The sequence below is a fragment of the Schistocerca gregaria genome, chromosome 3, assembly GCF_023897955.1.
Source record: "Schistocerca gregaria isolate iqSchGreg1 chromosome 3, iqSchGreg1.2, whole genome shotgun sequence".
In the NCBI taxonomy this organism is placed as follows: Eukaryota; Metazoa; Arthropoda; class Insecta; order Orthoptera; family Acrididae; genus Schistocerca; species Schistocerca gregaria.
Genome location: NC_064922.1, coordinates 184442185 through 184463966, shown reverse-complemented (window position 1 = coordinate 184463966; position 21782 = coordinate 184442185). Strand labels below are relative to the sequence as shown.

General features: G+C 38.2%; 1 protein-coding gene across 1 annotated transcript in view; it reads left to right on the top strand.

Moving 5' to 3' along the window:
* Window positions 1-21782, top strand: part of LOC126354816 (sodium-dependent neutral amino acid transporter B(0)AT3) — a 517077-nt gene that overhangs the window by 485048 nt on the left and 10247 nt on the right. The window lies entirely within an intron of this gene.

Here is a 21782-nt window from a genome sequence, read left to right as displayed (position 1 = left end):
ATTAAAATAACTGCAAGATGCTGAATGACTTCTCAGATGATGGTGATGATACTGGGACTTTCATAATCAGAATGATTAAGCAAATAACTTCCTGAAACTGTTGTTTAAGCCTACTACATTCAGCAAAAAGTTGTCTACCATTATAAGACACATTACGTGGTTGTACACCAGTTGTACTGTATTGCAGCAGTTTAAGCTGTGCATGAAGCCTTTAGAGGTGTGTACTCCAAGCAACCCTAAAGGCCATAGGGTTTATTTTGGAGGATGTAACAAGTGTCTCTACATTATAGGATAGTCACTTTAGATCTTCTTGTATGAATCTTCGTTCAGTCTCATCCAGAAACAGATCAAAAACTTTTTCTAGGCCATAAGTTATTGGGATCTTTCTGATTTGGGTTCTTATAATAATATCTAATAGCATATAAAATGGTTCCTCATACCTAAGATACATAAGAGATCATTTCATAATATCCACAGAATGTTTCATTCTGTCTGCATTAAAATTTGGATTCTGTAGGTATCCAACCACACCTTCACACAGTTCAAACATTTCAGTTACAACTGTCATATAAAACAAATTTTCTCAAACTTTTCAAGCCACTTTGTGTAGTCCCATACAAATGAATGTCTTTAGTCTCTGATTGAGCACTGTGCATTCAATACTTCGTTCAGTGTGTTTTGAATCCAGTCATAATTTTCCTTGAAATGTTTCAAAGCATCATTGCATGGAAAATGGAGTATGGGTGATATGTCACTCTCCTCCTTTCAAATCCATCTACATGCTAATATGTGCCCTTTAAAATCAGTGAGGCATACTGGTGTATGCTTTCACATTTCTGTTTTGGTGATTGCTATTCAGTGAATGAATTAATTGAGCCCTTACCTTTTGATCACACAAGAAAAATCAATTGTGGGCCTAAATGGACACCATTTCCCTGGAGTATTCATTACACATTTCTGGTAATTTTTTACATGGTCTCCAAGTTTCTTTTCTTTGAGGCAAATGCTCCTGGGAGCTGAAATTTTGCAATATTAACATAAATAACCTCACCTACACTAAACCTGAGGCTGCGAATAATATTTTGCATGTCATCATAAATATGAGGTACATTCAAATGGTAACCAAAGACCTACCACAACAGGATTGGTTCCATTCAAAAGTAATCACCACAAATGTTATGTCATTTATTGCATTGGGACATGAGACAGTGAATTCATGTTTCAAAGAACACAGTCAGCAATTGACTGATCCACAACCACATCCACTCTTGCACTTCCCTGTCTGACTGCAACCAATATCCATGCAAGTCTTTCTTCACGTCGCTAAGAGATGTAAATAACACATGGTGAACACTGGGTGTACAGAGGATGTTGCAGTGTTTCCCAACCAAATCGCTGAACCATAGCCTTCATCTGACTGACAGATATTACTATACTACAGGGCATTTTGACTTCATGGCACACTGAAAGCAAATTGCTGAAGCATAGCCTTCATCTGATTGGCAGTTTGGGAGCAGGTGTTATCATGCTACAGGGTGTTCTGACTTTATGGCACATTTCAGTTTCTGCAAAAGGTCTCCATAGCATTGCACATTGATTGTGCTTCTATGCTCAAGGAATTTAAATGAACAGAGGGCCTGTACAGTCAAATGAGGTCATTATGACCTTGATGTCAATATTTCAAGCCCAGAGGCAAACAGAAAATCCAACATCCCACATCTCCCCTACTAAAGAAATCCAAAGCTGTTTACACAAGTTTTGGTAAGGTCATGATGACTACCTTCTTTGACCACAGGGGCACTTTTCATCGACTTCCTTAAGCGGGGAACCGCAAACAATGTACAGTGCTATGAAGACACTTTCTGAAATTCTGATGCATCATAAAGTCAAAACATCCAGGAGTGCTGTCAGACAGAATTGTCCTGTAGCATGATAACATCTGCCTCCACACTCCCGATAAGACTCAAACTAATTTCAGCAGTTTGGTAGGGAAACACTGTAAGGTCCTCCATACAGCCTGGATCATTCACTGTGTGATCTTCAGATATTTTGCAACCTGAAGAAAGACACAAGGGTACATAGGTTTCAGTCAGATGAGAAAGTGTAAGAGCTGGTGCGGCGTGGATCTGCTAGCAGGTAACCATGTTCTACAAAAAAGGAATTGATCATCTCATAGTGGGATCTGAATACATGTGTTGTTTAGTTTTAAATGAAACAATTCTACAGTCCCATTGCGATGGGTGTCCGGTTTCCATTTGACTGCCCCATATATACAGGGTGCAGTACATAAAATTGACCCATAAAGTCAACACATGAACATAAAATAGAATGTAACATATTGAAAATGATTACTCACCTTTGCAGTAGTGCCCTGTACTCACTTCAGCACACCTGTGAGTACACTTGAGGAGATTCGTTTATATCCTTGTCAGTTCTTGTTTTTTGATGCTATAGATGACATCCTGGACCTTTGTCTTGAGTTCTTCAATTGTGTGTTGATTCGTTTCGTATACTCTTCCCTTTAACAGCCCTCACAAGTAAAAATCACAAGTGGACAAATCTGGTGACCAAGGAGGCCACAAGTCTTTGGTGATTGTCCTCTCTGGTGTAAACATCTCATGCACACAAGGCAATGGTGTAGCTGAATTGCGGCATGTTGCATCATCCTGCTGAAAGTAACATAACCGATGTTCCTCTTCTGTTAAGTTTGAATAAAACACCTCCAGGATTCCTGAATACACGTCACTGTTCACTGTCATCTCAAAGAATATGGGCCCCATAATGTGTATGGCATAAATGATAGACAAAACACCAATCTTCTTGTCATGCAAGGGTACCTGGTGGATTGCGTGTGGATTTTCTATTGACCAATACTGGTTGTTTTGGGAATTTATGTACCCAGACAGATGGAACCATGCTTCATGACTCATGATGAGCTTTAGTGGCTCCAAGACACCACTGGCAACATTTCTCAACAGCCATGAACAGAAATGCTCTGTCTTCTGCAGGTCGGGCTCCTTCATTTCTTGCACAACACTTATCTGGTATGGTTTTAACTTCAGTCCTCTTAAAACACATCTGCAACTTCTCTCACTCACATGAACCTGTTGACTCAAACTCCTGGTTGACTTTGAGGACTTCTTGTCATTATGTGTTCAGCCTGACTCTTTAATTCATGTGTGCAGTCAGGTGTTGGTGTATTCCTGGGAGCATTTTGAACTGATTCTGTATGCCATCATTTTTCAATCAACTCCTGTATTGTGCTCTTTGCTGGCACATAACATCTCCAAAATGTCTCCTGAAACAAATTCTTCTCACAAAAGCTCCAGTGCAAATGAATGCTTCAACAATGGCGGCATGCTTGGGTAACAAATATGGAATTATCACACACTCACACTCACCTGGCTTCACACATTGAGGCCTTTCTCTCAACTGGTTCTGGCAAGTTTCATTGCCACAGTGTCGGTACATCAGAGGAAATGGTTAGTTTGTGCATGACTGTTTGGACAGTGCTTCTGGTTTTCCATCATTACTGATGTGCATGCATGCACTGGAATATTATCATTGCATACGATGGGCCGGTTCTACGTGTCATGTCCTGTATGATGTGAACTTCGGATCTCATCACATACTCTGTTAGGCTTTCAAAATTATTTTTGTGCCTCACTGATGCTGTATCAGTGGTTGTATAGTGCATCCTACTTGTCAATATGATTAAGGATAAGTTATTGGAGGTATCTTGCACGGAAGATTAGTACTAAAGGACAGTACATACCTTATTTATCCCTGTGATGTGGCCTTCTGCCCAGGGGAAGGTGTGATGTGTAATGTGTACTGTATTCTGCAGTATTTTTATGAAGCATGTAAAATTTTACATTATGAAATCCCTAGTAAGTGGAACAATTATTAACTGATTGCGATGTGATTACCTGTCAAGAGTTAGCATGCCTAAGCACATCCTAAGTGGCAATGAATCCCAGTTTACTAGAGTTAAGTGTAAGAATTTCTTACAAGATTAGAGTATCGTACAAATTCTAGCTCTAATTTTGTGATATCATCCCAAAGCCAAACCTTCAGAAAGTGATTTTAGGGAGCTAAATCAGAAATATAGATTATGAGAACTGATTCAGCATATTCCATCAGTAACTAACAAAAGAGAGTAAATTGAACAAGCATTTCAATGTTTCCTCAAATGTTTGTATGATTTTAAACATAATTTAGAAATAGTGAATAATAAAAACAACAAAATTTCAGAAATAGTTCCAGATGAGATTAATTACCCAATTTATTGTATGAAGAAAGGAAAAGCACCTAGAGTTGACATGTCAGTAGAAATTGTTTAACATTGAAGGAAAGTAATACTACAAAGAACTTGTAAAATTATTACTGATTAAGGCTACTCAATGGTAAGACACTGGTCTTGTGTTTGTCAGGACAGCATTTCAAAACCCATACAATAATCCAGATTTAAATTTCATAACAAAAAAGGAAGTCTCTTGATGGAACAACATGTAAAATAATGGAATGGCAACCACGCACCTATAGTGGACTGATGTGTGGCATATAGAAACATACAGCATAAAAAATATTCACATTAGCTTTTGAGTTCTTGTCCTTTTTCTAGAGAAAGCTCTTACTCACATAACTGTAGAGACATACAAATGTACCCTCAGCTGCAGGAGCATGTGTGTGGTTGTCTGTTTGTTGTGTGTGGGAATGTCTGTACTTTTGCTAGAAAAGAGCAAAAGATTGAAAGTGAGTATGAATACTGTTTTCTGTTCATGTTTCTATGTACTACACTTATGTCCACTACAGGTGAATGGTCAGATTTAAGTTTTCCATGATTTGTCTGAATCACTTAAGGCAAATGCCAGGATGATTGCTCTGAAAGGGCAAAACGCTTCTCCATTCCTACTATCCATAACATGAGCTTGTGCTCTGTCTCTAACGACTTTGTTGGTGGCACTACATTAACCGCAAATCTTCTTTCTTTCCTCTTCCAGCAGAATGCATGTAAAAGAAGACAATGGTGCAGCAATCATATAATTGTGCAAGGCATACAAGGTCTGTTAGAAAAGTATCAGACCTCTTTCCTTTTTTCTTGTGAGCATCTGATGGATTTAAATCTACTGCACTTGAAGAAGCCAACCTTGAATCTTCATGTACTCATACATGCATGAATTTTTTCCCCACCTGTTGACAGCACCAGTTGCTGGCAAGCAGTAGTTGAGTGAGGAAGTGTGTAGTGCTTGTGTCAGTTTTTCATATCAAGGGAAACAACGGAACTACTGGAGCAGTACTACTTCATCAACTTTTGGCCAGAAAATGGGCAACAACCAGGTGGAAACTATTCAGAAGATGATGCCATGGGCATCATACAGATTAAGGAGAGGTACAACTGCTTTGAAGATGGCTGCCCATCAGTGGAGAGTGAGCCGCACTCTGGTGCGCAATCAGCATGCCGAAATGACCAGGTCATTGCCAAAGTGACTGTTGTGGTGATACGAGGCCACTGTGTGACTATCAGAGAAATTTTGAAAGAGGTGGGCATCAGCACTTTTTTGGCAGATTTCATTTTGACCAAAAATTTGTGCATGAAGAGAGTGTCAGTGATGGTGGAGCAAAAGCAACTTCGTGTTGAATTCTGACAGGACGTACTGGTCTCCACAAACACCATAGTCACTGTTATGAGTCCTGGGTGTATGGGTGTGACCTGGAAACCAAATCCCAGTCATCGCAGTGGAAGCGCTCCTTGTTACCAAGACCAAAGAAAGATCGCCAAGTGCTGAGCAACATCAAAATGATGCTTACTGTTTTCTTTGACTCCCACGATGTGGTACACCATAAGTACACACCACAGGGGTCAAACAATCACCAAAGAGTACTACAGAGCTGTCTCCCATCACCTATGTAATGATGTACAGCACAAGAGGCAGACTTACAGTCAACAGGAAATTGACAACTTCATCACGACAATGCTTCAGCACATTCCTTGCACTTTATTCAGACTTTTTTGGTGAAAAACCAGATTCCTGTGCTTCAACAGGCTCTCCTGATGTGGCCCCTGGTGACTTTTGCCTGTTGCCATTAAAAGGAATGCAATGTCAGATGAGAGAGGACATTATGGCAGCAGGCAGCAATGACAACTAAGCTTAGATCCAAAAGAGGTCTTTTTGGCATGCTTGCAACAATGGCAGCACTGTAGGAATGAGAGTGTGGAGTCCCTATGGAAATACTTTGAGGGTGATTAGGTGTACAACACTTCCCACTTCTTTTACATGACTTGATTTACATGGTATCACAGTCAATCTTCTTCTCTGGATAGCTGGCTATGACAATATCTAAAAATTTCTTCTCCAAAGAATGATGATAGTTAAAGAAGTATATAAGACTCTCTCTTTTCTTGTGAAATAAGTTGGTACTCAAAGAATAATTTTAGTCCATTCTAGGTATATTTCAACTTCCACAAAGAAGAAAATTATCATTTCTCACATAAATATTCGACTTTTTTTAAGTCACCCATGTCGTCTCACATTAGACACAATTAAGATACATTTGCAACAGAGTTGGTTTAACAACCACAGAAATCATAACGATGTTTTGCCTCTAGCAAGTCTGTGTTAAGAGTTACTTAAAAGTCTTCCGTAACTCAAGTCAACTGTTTTTTTTTTGTTTTTTTTTGTCACTAATAATGGCCAAAATTACAAAACAGCTCAGAATAACCCAGAAGTTCCTTGGTTCTTCCACGTGCTTTCACTATGACTTTCATGAATTGACTGACAAGTACTTGTCGGTGTCGTTTGACCACCGTGTCTACAGTCTTCTCACAATAAACTTCAGACCTGCACACACAGACAGGTGATGTGCAGTAGATAGGGTGCCTTTTTCCCACTCAAATCTAAAATATCATGTGTTTGAAATGGTGTAAGGCCAAATGGTTCTAGAATTTATGCAGAAATTCTCGAATCACTACAGTATGTAGCATAGGAACAGCATTGAGCCTAAAATGGAGACTTGAAACACACCTTCTGGTACTGTACTCCATTTAGAATACTAATTCACTTCATTTCCTGTGACATTTACTCTTTGTTTTCTATTCTGCAGGTAGTATGTAAGTAGTTTCAGAGCATTGCCCTTAATCATATATTTGTCTAATTTGTACATAACCAAGGCATGGCGTAGTCAGTCACAGGTTTATGTAAGATCACAAAAGATACCTAAAAACTATTCATCTGATCTAAGCCTTTGCTTATCTTTTCAATAAAGTTATTCACTACTGCAGAGTGTGTTTGTGTGCTAAAATTCTCATTGGCTACATATAGTAATATCATTTGTTATAATATAATTTTGAATTAGGATTGCAGTTACTTTCTCCAGCACTGATGATGAGATTGGAAGAATAGAAACGGTTTGATATTTTCCTTGTCTTCTCTCAATCCTTACTGAAATAGATGTGTGACTTCAGCATTCTTCAACATATCAGGAAAATATCAGTGTTCAAAAGATTTGAGTTAGTGAAGGTGCTTATTTTGTGATACAGAGCTTTAATCACTTTAGTTGGTATTTTTTTACTAATAATATAACATTTTCTACAACCTTTATCAAATCTGTGTGATACTGAGCTTCTTGCTGAAGTCCAAAAGGATTTATTTTACTCTTATACTCTACTACATTAACATTGTCCTTGCTCCATTTACAAGGTATTGATTTAAACATTCTGATATTTGAACTGTGTTTGCAGTAAGGTTGTCATTTAATCCTAGCTATCTGTTGCAACTAATTCTAATAGCTAATTGGTTTAACAATGGACCTCACTGCCTTTGTTTTACTTTTATGTTATATAATAAACTTATTTTTGTTCACAGCTTTTTTAAAATATAACTCAATAATCTCTAACATAGTGAATAAAATGCCTATATTTGTTATATTTTAGTTCATTTGGAGGCTTCCTTTTGATAGCATTTAAATTTGTATGCCTTGAATTATTCATTCACGTTTACTGGTAATTTTGCTACATATAGTTCTTGTTCATTGAATAATTCAAGAGAGCTGTTTAAAAATTCCTCGGATTTACAAATACTTGAAATACAGCTGCCTAATTCCATTCAGCTTATTTTAACTAATTATGAAATAAAGTTCAATTTCTTTCAATTGAATTAATTTATGATTGTTCAACAAACAATGCAAAGTGCTCACAGATGGTCAAATCTGAAGATAATTTATAACCATCATCGAACACAACATTTATAGAAATATGGGAAATTCATGTCATGTCAACTTCAGTTTATCCTGTAATAAGTATTTGTCAATATTTGAAAGCTGCTTTCCTAAATAATTATTCATAAATTCCCTTAAAAAGCAAGTAACCCATGGATAATTAAGGGAATTAACAGGTCATGTAAGAAGAGAGAAATTTATATAAAGAGCAGAATATGCAAAGATTCAACATTGCTTGCATATTACAAATACATATATTTTAAGGAAAGCCATTAAAAGATCATGAAATATGTATGTTGTGAGAGAAACTAATAATGTGGGTAATATTGCAAGTATTTTGAACAATCACTTTCTGTGTGTTACAGAATGGTTCAGCTGAAGAAGTAGGAGAATATTTTGAAAAATGTCATTTCATAAATCTTTTAGCAACTAGTAGCAGTGCCAACATCCTTCACTGAAATTAATGGATCTATAAAAATTCTAAAAAGTAAAGCTTATATGGTGTTGATGGAATTTCAGACAGAATCCTGAAAAGTTTTTCTAAGTAAAAGAGAAATGAGCTTAGAGATATATGAAACACACTACTGGCACATAGAATTTTAACAGCCAGATTAAAATCTGCAATTGTTAGAACTCTTCATAAGGAAGATGACAAGAAAGACTTAATTAATTATCATCCAGTTTTCTTACTGTTATCTTTTTCCAAAGTACTGGATAAAGTAATTTACTCAAGAGTAGTTTCTCATTTAAGTAGAAGCAAGTTATTTAGAATATCACAGTTTGGATTCCAGAAGGGCTGCTCAACTGAGAATACTATTTACACTTTCACTCATGAAATATTAGAAGTCTTAAATATTAAAACATCACCCACTGGAATTTACTGGAATTTTTTTATTTTATTGGCATTTGGCTTTATGTGATCTACCCAAGGTGTTTGATTGTGTGGATCATATTGCACTCTCAGAGAAATTCTAATTTTATGGAATCAGTGGTGTTGCACATATCTGGTTTGAATCATAATTTACGAAACATTGTGCTGAATAATTCAAACAATGCTGTAAGGGTAGAAAATTTTAGTGACTTTGAAGAAATCACAAAGGGAGTCCTGAATCCAATCCTATTCCTTACATATGTTTATGACCTTCCACTTACCATTCAATAAATAGGATTTGTACTTTTTCAGATGAGTTTATAATAAATCCCATTAGAGAGAAACCACAGATGAGATTGTTAATAATGTTTTTCAAAAGATTAGTAAGTAGATCCCAGAAAATGGATGCTCCCAAAATTTTTAAAACATGCGCTATATTCAGTTCTGCAAAAAAACAGAGTCATATCAATAATTGATGTAGCACATGAACAGTAGTCAGTAGGGTAGAATGCACCAAAGTTTTGGGTGTGCATATTGATGAAAACTGGATCTGAAAGAAGCATATTAGTGAGCTGCTTAAACAATTAATTTTAGCTCCTTTTGCTCTTTGAACAGGATCCAAAATTCTTGTAAACAGATGAATCAGATTCATGATATATTTTGTATATTTCCACTCAATAATGTCTCACATGATAATTTCCTGGGGTAACTCACCATGTAGGAAGAAATTATTGATTGCAAACTACAAGAATAATATGTGCTGCTCACCTGTGGTTATCAAGCAGTTAGGCATTTTAACTACACCATCACAATACATACACTCGCTAATGAAATTTGTCATAAGTAATCCATCACAATTCAAGAAGAACAGTGATGTCCTACCTGCAACATTAGAGGAAGAAATGACTCTTATTACTCATTATCAAAGTTGTCAATGGTTCAGAAAAGAATTCAATTTGCAGCAACAAAACTATTTGATCATTTTTCAAATAAGATAAAATGTCTGACAGGTAGAAAAACAAATTTGAAATCTAACCTAAAATCATTTCTCCTGGGCAACTCCATGGATAAATTTCTATTGAAAAAATGATAGCCTGAGAGGTAAAACCTGATTTCTAAGTGTAGCTGCTTGAGTAAGACTAAGAAATAATGTAGTTTTTAATATTAACACTTATCATGTATACAGATACTGTACACTGATTCATGCCACATCACTTTAAAAAAAGAATAATAGTACCTACTGTGCCTACTGAAAATACAGGTCGCTGACAAAGCATTATTCTAGAGACCTGAGTGAAATTAACTTTGAAGCTCAAATTCTGTCATTGATTTGGACATATCATTGCTTTCAGTTATGATATTATTAGTGAAGTCAGCAGCTAATACAATCTCTTTCCTTTTCCTCTATTCAGATTTTTTAACAGGCTCTAAAATTTGACCAGAAAAGCTTCAATTACCACTCTATAAATAGAAACTACTGTGACGTTTAGGTCCCTTAACTCACCAAAGCAACTCTCAAATACACTGTCCTCATTCAAATAATTAAATCCATTTCTTATTTCATATATTATGTGGAAATGAAGAAGTGTGGATGTTTCTAGATGATTCATTTTGTCAACAAAACTGTTGAACAATTCATTGACTTCACTAGGAATTTTTAAATTACCCTATGTAAGCCAACATTTATTCAGAAAAATAACTTTAATGTTTTTACATCCAGAAAAAATAATTTGTAAATTGTCAACCTTATGATTTTTGTTTGATAAGTCAGCACACAGACCATTAATATTCCACTTTTTGTTATTTATTGTTTCAAGCATACTTTCTCACAGGTTGCATTACTGTTTTTGTTTTTAAACACTGTTTATCATCCGCACCTTTCCTTATAAGTTTCCCCTATTACTTAGAATTTGTCTAGCTGATTCATCCTATTGATGCTATAAACAGACCTTAGAGACTGCAGTGCTTTTAGTGATAACATTAGGTCCATGTGTCAGAAATTTTCTTTTGTTGCATAAAAATGGAATATGTTCCTATTTGTTTTGTTGTTCAGATGTTCAGTCTGAAGACTTGTTTGATTCAGCTCTCCATGCTAGTCTTTCCTGTACGAATCTCTGAATATCTACTGCAGTTAGTATACAGGGTGTTTCAAAAAGAATATACTTACTTCAAATGCATATGTTTATTAAACTGGCAAACATACAACTACGAAACTTGGGACACATATTTACAAATCTCTCAAGTTTAGATTAAAGGTGTTCAATATGTCCTCCACCAATAATGTGAACAATACCACATTGATAGCCAAATTCCTGGATTTGTGATTTCCTGTCAGAGAGGTCACAGTTTGTAGTAATTGATGGAAAGTCAATGAGTAAAACAGAAGTGATTTCTGGTGTTCCCCAAGGTAGTGTTATAGGCCCTTTGTCACCTAACATTCCCACTGGATATATTTCGTAAACCACATCAAATACTCACGAATCGATTCCACAGACCGAACGTGAGGAGAGGGGCTGGTGTAATTGGTTAATACAAACCATACAAAAATGTTTTTTTACACAAACCTAGGTTTTTCTAAATGGAACCCCGTTAGTTTTGTTAGCACATCTGAACATATAATCATATATGTAATCAGTGCCATTTGTTTCATTGTAAAATGTTAATTGCTACCGGAGATATTGTAACCTAAAGTTGACGCTTGAGTACCGCTCCTCCACTGTTCGATCATGTGTATCGGAGAGCATCGAATTATGTAGGGATCCAAAGGGAACGTTGATGGACCTTAGGTACAGAAGAGACTGGAACAGAACATTACATCCACATGCCAACACCTTTTTATTGGTCTTTTTCACTGACGCACATGTACGTTACCATGAGGGGTGAGGTACACATACACACGTGGTCTCCGTTTTCAATTACGGAGTGGAATAGAGTGTGTCCCGACATGTCAGGCCAATAGATGTTCAATGCGGTGGCCATCATTTGCTGCACACAATTGCAATCTCTGGCATAATGAATGTCGTACACGCCGCACTACATCTGGTGTAATGTCGCCGCAGGCTGCCACAATACATTGTTGCATATCCTCTGGGGTTGTAGGCACATCATGGTACACATTCTCCTTTAACATACCCCACAGAAAGAAGTCCAGAGGTGTAAGATCAGGAGAACGAGCTGGCCAATTTATGCATCCTCCATGTCTTATGAAACGCCCGTCAAACATCCTGACAAGGGACAGCCTAGTGTTAATTGCGGAATGTGCAGGTGCACCATTATGCTGATACCACATACATCGGCGTTTTTCCAGTGGGACATTTTCAAGCAACATTGGCAGATCATTCTGTCGAAATGCGATGTATGTTGCAGCTGTTTGGGCCCCTGCAACGAAGTGAGGACCAATGAGGTGGTCGCCAATGATTCCACACCATACATTTACAGTCCTTGGTCACTGTCGCTCTATCTGTCTGAGCCAGCGAGGATTGTCCACAGACCAGTAATGCATGTTCCGTAGATTCACTGCCCCGTGGTTTGTGAAACCCGCTTCATCGATAAACAGGTAGAACTGCAACGCATTCTCTGTTAATGCCCATTGACAGAATTGCACTCAATGATTAAAGTCATCACCATGTAATTGCTGATGTAGCAACACATGAAACGGGTGAAAGTGGTGACGATGCAGTATGCACATTACACTATTTTGACTCAGTCCACCGGCCCTCGCAATGTCCCATGTACTCATGTGTGGGTTCATGGCAACAGCAGAAAACACACCAAGTGCACCCGCTTTTCCTGTGACGGGCCTGTTATGGACCTATTTGCGTGCTACGACCATGCCTGTTGCATACAGTTGGTGGTAGATGTTTTGCAATGTGCGGCACCTTGGATGCTCTCTGTCCAAGTACCATTCTGCATACACGCTGCAGGCTTCAGCTGCATTTCGTCGACACTCGCCATAGATGAGTATCATCTCTGCCTTTTCAGAGTTCGAATACACCATGGTCACAGTTCCTACAACACTACACTATCGCAGACATCTGGTAACACGGTGTACTACAGTTGGTTGTATGTGTGGAGATGAATGCAGAACAACAGCATTAAGTGCCACATGCGGGCACTGTGACAGCTAGACCAAACCACAACAGTGCACTACAGCCGCACTTGTAAACACGGTCGTCATTGTAAACATGTCCCTGCAGATGCTGCTCGCCGACCGTGGCCCATGTTTGTTACAACAAGCAAGTGAACGTCGGAGGTTTCAACTGTCAACTTTAGGTTACAATATCTCCAGATGTAATTAACATTTTGCAATGCAACAAACGGCACTGATTACGTATTTGTTTATATGTTCAGATGTGCTAACAGAACTAACGTGGTTCCTCTTAAAAAAACTTAGGTTTGTGGTAAAAAACATACTTCCGTGCTTTTTGGTATGGTTTGTATTAAACAATTTAAACAATTACAGTAGCCCCTCTTGTCACGTTCCGTTAGGTGACTCACCCCATTTATATACAGTGTAGGCAGTTTCCCACGTGGAATGTTTCCCAGAGAGAGAGAGAGAGAGAGAGAGAGAGAGAGAGAGAGAGAGAGGGGGGGGGGGGGGGGAACATTCCACGTGGGAAAAATATATCTAAAAACAAAGATGATGTGACTTACCAAACAAAAGTGCTGGCAGGTCGATAGACACACAAACAAACACAAACATATACACAAAATTCAAGCTTTCGCAACAAACTGTTGCTTCATCAGGAAAGAGGGAAGGAGAGGGAAAGATGAAAGGATGTGGGTTTTGGGAGAGGGTAAGGAGTCATTCCAATCCCGGGAGTGGAAAGACTTACCTTAGTGGGAAAAACGGACAGCTATATATAAAAACAAAGATGATGTGACTTACCAAACGAAAGCGCTGGCAGGTTGATAGACACACAAACAAACACAAACATATACACAAAATTCAAGCTTTCGCAACCAACGGTTGCTTCTTCAGGAAAGAGGGAGGAGGAGGAGGAGATTAGTGTTTAACGTCCCGTCGACAACGAGGTCATTAGAGATGGAGCGCAAGCTCGGGTGACAGAAGGATGGGGAAGGAAATCGGCCATGCCCTTTCAAAGGAACCATCCCGGCATTTGCCTGAAGCGATTTAGGGAAATCACGGAAAACCTAAATCAGGATGGCCGGAGACGGGATTGAACCGTCATCCTCACGAATGCGAGTCCAGTGTGCTAACCACTGCGCCACTTCGCTCGGTAGGAAAGAGGGAAGGAGAGGGAAAGGCGAAAGGTAGTGGGTCTTAAGGGAGAGGGTAAGGAGTCATTCCAATCCCGGGGGTGGAAAGACTTATCTTAGCAGGAAATAAGGACAGGTATACACTCACGCACACACATGTATCCATCCGCACATACACAAGCAGATATTTGTAAGGGCAAAGAGTTTGGGCAGAGATGTCAGTCGAGGCGGAAGTACAGAGGCAAAGATGTTGTTGAAAGACAGATGAGGTATGAGCAGTGGCAACTTGAAATTAGCGGAGGTTAAGGCCTGGCAGATAACAAGAAGAGAGGATATACTGAAGGGCAAGTTCTCATCTCTGGAGTTCTGACAGGTTGGTGTTAGTGGGAAGTATCCAGATAACCCGAACAGTGTAACACTGTGCCAAGATGTGCTGGCCGTGCACCAAGGCATGCTTAGCCACAGGGTGATCCTCATTACCAACAAACACTGTCTGCCTGTGTCCACATAGAAAGCTTCATAATGTAGGCAGTTTCCCACGTGGAATGTTTCCCAGTATATATATATATATATATATATATATATATATATATATATATATATATATATATATATATATATATATATATATATATGATGATGTAAATAAAATAGAAAGGAACTTCCACATGGGAAAAATATGTTAAAAACAAAGATTCCAAGACTTACCAAGTGGGAAAACGCCGGCAGACAGGCACAAGAACAAAACACACAAACACACACACAGAATTACTAGCTTTCGCAACCGATGGTTGCTTCTTCAGGAAGGAGAGGGAAAGACGAAAGGATGTGGGTTTTAAGGGAGAGGTAAGGAGTCATTCCAATCCCGGGAGCGGAAAGACTTCCCTTAGGGGGAAGAAAAGGACAGGTGTACACTCGCGCACACACACACAAGCACACATATCCATCCACACATGGATGGATATGTGTGCGTGTGTGTGTGTGTGTGTGTGTGCGCGAGTGTACACCTGTCCTTTTTTTCCCCCTAAGGGAAGTCTTTCCGTATATGTAGATGTTCCTCCCACACTCAGGTAAGCATGTCTGTCATCACTTGCATTATGACAGTACAGATCCATTTCTTCAACTCTTCTAGGTTCTGTGGCAGTGTTGGAGCATAAATGTTCTCCATAATCATAATATTACTCCCCCCCCCAAGGAAGAAGTCACAGGGCATCAAATCCAGTGACCATGGGAGTCAGATGAGAAGGGCTATGTCACTTCCTGTTTGACAACCAAATCAATTGCTCAGTACAGTTTCATTCAGATATTGATGTCCTTGGTGACTGTAGTGGGTCGGTGGGGGGGGGGGGGGGGGGGGGGGGGGGGCATCCCCCGTCTTGCTGAAAAATGAAGTTATCATCATTTAGCATCAGAAACAACCAATTCTGTAACATAAAAACATACTGGTGACTATTAACCATGTTTCCATCAAAGAAGAATGGGCCATAAACAAATGAGTGGGATATATCACAAAACACATTGACTTTGGGTGAATCTCATACATGTCCACTGTGTGCATGTAGGTTCTGATGGCCCCAAGTGTGAACACTATATTTGTTTACTTTCTCATTAAGGTGGAAAGGCACTTCATCACTGAATTCCATTGTGTGAATGTGTTATCATTGTCAATAGCATTCTGAAGCGCATCAGAAAATGATACACACATGCGTTTTTCGTCGTGCCATAAAGCCTATAACAGCTGTAACTCATATGGCTTTATAACCAACTGATGTCTCAAAACTCACCAAGTTATCATTATGAGCAGTAACTCCTATCTGGCACAATGAGTTGATTTTGACAGACTACATTGAAAAGCAGACTGGATGTGTGCAATATTTTCTTTGGAATCACAAGGGCAGCAAGGACTCTTTCCTTTACATGCATATCCTGTGTCTGCAAGCTGTCAATACAATCTGTGAACATTCCATCCATTTGAGGGATCAGTATGGTACCTCAACTTGAAATGTATTTTAGCTTTAATCATGGAATTACACTTCACAAACTGAAGAACAAAAAATGTTTTTGCTGTGGAGCAACCATTTTGCAACGTGTGATGGTAACCAACAAACAGAAAATACTCAACTTCTAGCAGCAATGTATGTAAACTAGACAATATATTCATTCTTCCAATAACAGGCCGTGGTGCAGTGGTTGACAGTTTTGACAATATAGTGCTTTGTAAAATGTTTATTCTTTTTGAAACATCTTGTATGTTATCAAAAATCTCTTTATTGTAATCAATCTTTGATATCCTTCTGTAACATTAAACCATATTCTCCTGCCCCCCCCCCCCCATCCACCCCCACCTCCACCCCCACAATACACACACCCAAATGTGCACCCTTCCCTCCATTACCAGATCAACTAGTCTTCAATGTCTCAGGACTTGTCCTCTGAATTTGTCCCTTTCTTTAATAAAGCTGTCTGATAAAGCCCTTTTCTCCTCACATTCATGCTGTGTCTGCTTGTTAGTTACTCATTATATCAATATAATCTTGAGTGAGCTCATTTTGTAACACCACATTTAAAATGCTTAAATTGTCCTTTTGTCCTTACCATTTATCATCCATATTTCACTTACATATAAGGCTCCATTCCAGACAGATGCTTTTAGAAAATACTTCCTAACATTTAAATGTATATTCAGTGATTACAGATTTCTCTGTTTCAGTAATTTTTTCTTACTACTGCCCTCTTTTACTATGCATCCTCTTTACTTTGCCAATCTTCCAGTACTTTTCTACCAAAATAGCAAAACTCATCTGCTACTCTTACTGTCTCATTATCCAATCTAATTCCCCCTGTATTTAATTTGATGACACTTCAGTGCTCTTGTTTTAGTTTTTCTCTTGCCTCATAAATCAAGCACCTACACCAATGTTACACATTTTCAGTTAAAACAAGGTGGAAATGAAGACCAGCAAAACATAAAAGTAAAACAAATTTTCTACTCACAGTCACTAACCATTATAGAACTGAAGTAGGGCTGCTGCAAAAGATTTGTTGTAGTTTTCTTTTTCTTGTTACACTGCTCTAGTGTCTCCACTTTATATAATTGATACTTTTTTGGGAAAATATGTTGTTTTAATATTTTATTACCGTAGCAATTAATGAAGTCATTTAGTTTCAATTTCTTCTCTGGGACAGAAAGAAAATTACAGATCATGTGATTGGTATCAAAACATACTGTAAGAACCATTAACAGTATCGCTTTGGGCTCAAAAACCTTCAGTTACTTCATTATAAAGGCTACAGTAAAATCAACTTATGATCCATGCCTTGCAACAATCATGAATTTTATATGTGAATGTAGATTTTAACAGTGTCCTGTTGGGTGCATGGTCCACCATTCGACTCTCAATGCATTCAGTTTTGCCCAGATGCATGAAGTATCATTTGTTGGGTGAATTCCTGGCATACAGCTGCTAGTGCAAGGTTCTATGCCAAACTTAGCCGATAGTTGTTGTCCCTGTTGTCAAGACTGTCTTGGAGCCTCATCTCAATTGAATATTTGCAGATGTTCTCCCCAAAGCTGCTAACTTGGCACATTATTTTTGTTATCTCAAACTGGAATTTATGTCCTCTCACTGAGACTGTGTTCTGCCACTGCGGATTTATTTTTATGTCCTAGATGTAAGCATCTAATGTGTTTATTTGTGTACAGCTAAATGCAAAGGCAGCACAGTAACAAAAGACAACACAGAAATTTTGAGAGGCAGGTGGGAGGTCAGATGAAGACCCAGGGTGTCAATGACACCTGCATGACTATCAACTTGATGGTGAAAGAACTAAATGCCCTTACAAATTTGGCCCACTGAAAAGAGCTAAACTTCCTGTTCCCAACACAATACCAAAACAGTGCATTATTATTGATAAAAGTGCACTCCATAGCACGTCAGCTGAAAAAGTGGAGGAAATTAGCCTTGAAACATACTAGATCATCAATAATCCCAACTTCTGAACAGAACAGAGAGCATAATGATTCCTAAGACAATGTGAAAAGAAGTCCTACCTACTGACAAAGAAAATGCAACAGTTCTTTTCTGTGTTGAAGACTGCCACAAGAAAATAAGTGCCCTACTACAAGATATGGCCTAAAGGAAGCTGCAGAAGGACCCAACATTGAAGATAACACAAAAACAATAGCTTGTTTCATGAATCAGTTCTGTCAAAAGAAGATATAAAGTAGTACTATCAAAAACTGTAGCACCTCCACACTGCAATATCGGACATTATCCAGTTGGTTGCACTTTCTAATACGTCACTGCCAGTTATGTCACAACATTTCCTACAGCCATCACTGTCACACAAGGGTGCTACCATGAGTGATTACATCATTGCCAATGAGACACAAGCATCCCCTCTCTGGAGCTCGAATGTTGGGTGTACTAAAGTTCAAATTCATGCACTGAGCCCTTTTTGTGTGTTTGCCAGTTAAATAACATTTTCAGACATTCATAGTGGCTAGGGCTTCTGAATAGCCACTCTGTCTAAGAGCAACAGATTTATAAATCTTTTGTATCTGTATATATTTCAACATTCAAAACTACTGTTAGCAACTGATGCTGCAAAAAATTCCTGTATTATTTGTAATATTTGGTATTAGATGTAGAATAAATTAATATCTAAATTCTCTGTTCAACAGCATGCAAGGAAGACATAACATAATTATGTACACTGCCTAAAATTCACAAAGAAGGTGTACTACTGAGTCCTTTAGTGATCATTATTAATGGACTCACATATGGAGTGGTCAGGTGTTTAGCCTCACTTATGAAATTTGTAGTGGGCAGTGCAGTCATCATGTGATGAATTCTGCCAAATTTATGGCCTTGCTGAGGGGGATGTGACTGGGGAAGGATGATCTACTGGTGAGCTTTGACATAACATCACACAAGTACCATTTCAACATGCCTTGGTACTCTTATCAGATCATTTTTAGCCCCAACAGTGAAGCTGTTTAAACATGTACAGCACCAAAACTTTCAAATGTGACAGGTAGTTCTGTGAACAAGTTGATAGAGTGGTCATGGGCTCACCACTTGCTTCTGGGATTGGCAACTGCTGTATGGAGCACTTTGAGGAGATGGCAGTGAAAACTGCAGGGCTCAGTCCTAAACATTTCTTCTGTTGTGTGAATGATACCTTCGTTGTGTTGGAATATGCCAGAGAGTCACTGAATGAGTTCTGGATAACCTGAGAAACATCTATCAAAATGTATAATTCATGATGCAGATAGGACAGAATGGATGTCTTCCGTTTTTGGACATTCTAATAATAAGAAAAGCAGACAGTACACTAGACCATGAAGTCTACAGAAAGAAAACCCACAGATCTGGCCATTCTTGCAACAGACTGTCATCATCCAGCACAGCAGTAAACTGTTCTAATGACTAGTACACAGGGCATGTGCCATTTGTGATAAAGAAAGCCTCCAGCTGAGCTGCAACATTTAGAGATATTTTTCACCAAAATGGGCACAGTGAAGCACAGATTAGACCTGCATCAAAGAAAGCAAATAATACAATCATCTGCAAAGAAGATGTAGAGAGAGAGAGAGAGAGGACTAGAAACCCGCCTTTATTCCCTACATTGGGGCTCCTTCAGCAAAATTTATGAGAATCTATGGAAAAAAGAACATCTAGACCATATTTCAACCACTTTGAAAAATGAAAGATATGCTTGACTTGGTAAAGAACAAACTAAAACTGTGAATACACAGTATATATAGCATCCCTTGCAACTGTGGCAGACAGTACGTGGGCAAACACAGTTTTGTATCTTGCAACATTGCATGGAACTCATTAGATTTGTACTTCTGGGACATAAAGGTGTATCATCAGTGGCAGAACATAGTTTCAGTTTTGCTCATATGTTTAAATTTGGGAAAATATAAATGTTTTGTTTTTATTACTCATTCATGGAGTTAATATCACAAGTTCCTTGATACCCTACAAAATCTGACATGGTGTTTGTGAAAAGTTTCTTGTTCTTCCTCCTGCAGCAGGATGAAATTATTGAGGGTGTACAGATATCTCATAAACCCAAACAGGGAGTGTTTGAGTAGTTTTCTGGACTCTTGAACTCAGACAAAATGATGGTTAACAATTTATTCAAGACTTTTTCTGATACATGATGCTGCCATAGCTGCTAGGGAGCACGCTAGTTTTTCCTAGGTTTTAGAAAGGGTATTAACATTTCTTTCATCTGTGAGGCTGGATAGTGACTATGAGTAAAAATTCTGTGAAAAGCAGCAAGGAGTATTTCTTCTGATCACAAGCTGAGGTGTTGCGTAAATCTTTGTTTGCTCCAATGGGGCACCATATACCAATGACAATAGTGTGATAACACTTCCTGTTTTTCTAAGTGGATGGTTTTATAATTTGTGTGGCTCAGTGTAGAATTCAGCCCTTTGCTAGAACAATACATCCACTTTTCAGCTAGCTAAGTGGGAGATTCTGAACTGGCATGTGACATGTCCACAGTAAGATTTTCTGCATTATAGAAAATTAATTCTTCTGAATCTCCTGCTCCTTGCAATACCTTATGTCACGATAAATCTCATCCTCTTTCAGTTTTACAAAAAATGCATTTGTTATGAAATTATATTAGAACAAACCAAGTCATCCCCTCTCAAATGTATGTTTTCATAAAGCTGCTCTTGAGTATTTACTACTTTAGGTATTTTTGCAATGAACAAACAAGCCTACTTTATCATTGACTATTGCCTCACTTGTTCCATATCACTCAATACCTGCACTTACAAGTCATCAAATCATGTTGGTTGCTGCTGATCATAGCAAGGATGAGATGTGAATTTTTATTCTATTACTTACTATCATAATTATTTTATTTGTTGCCAACATTAATAGCTGTCAGTATGTGTTACCAGTTTGAGTTTCATGAACAGAAACGTAAGTGTCTGACTTTGAGTCAAGGAAGTGTGATCTTAATTTAATGAAATGAGTGATTTAATACTATAATTTAGGATACTAACTGGGGAATGAGAAAGCAGAGAAACACAGAAATAAGAAGTAGAATTTTATGGCTCAGTGCTTTAAAACTAGGGTAGTTGCTTTTCAAAGTGTCAGCACAGGTGTGTGGACACACTTGTACATGCACACACAAACACAAACCTGACCAAGCTGCATCATTATCCATTGTAAATACATATTGCTTTAAGTGTTACACAGAGCCTAGGACTGGCCAAAAATTTTAGTAACAGTGAAATTCTATATCAATGGAAATAATCAATTTTCGAAAATGTAATGTAACTGGATAGATAAAATACTACTCACCAAGTAGTGACAGGAGATCACACATATGAAAGGTATAATACATGCAAGCATTTGGATCCATTTGCTCCTCCTTCTGGCAAAAGGGTTGAAGGAAGACGGTTTAAGGAAAAGGTCTGTTTAGGTTTAGGAAAAGGAGT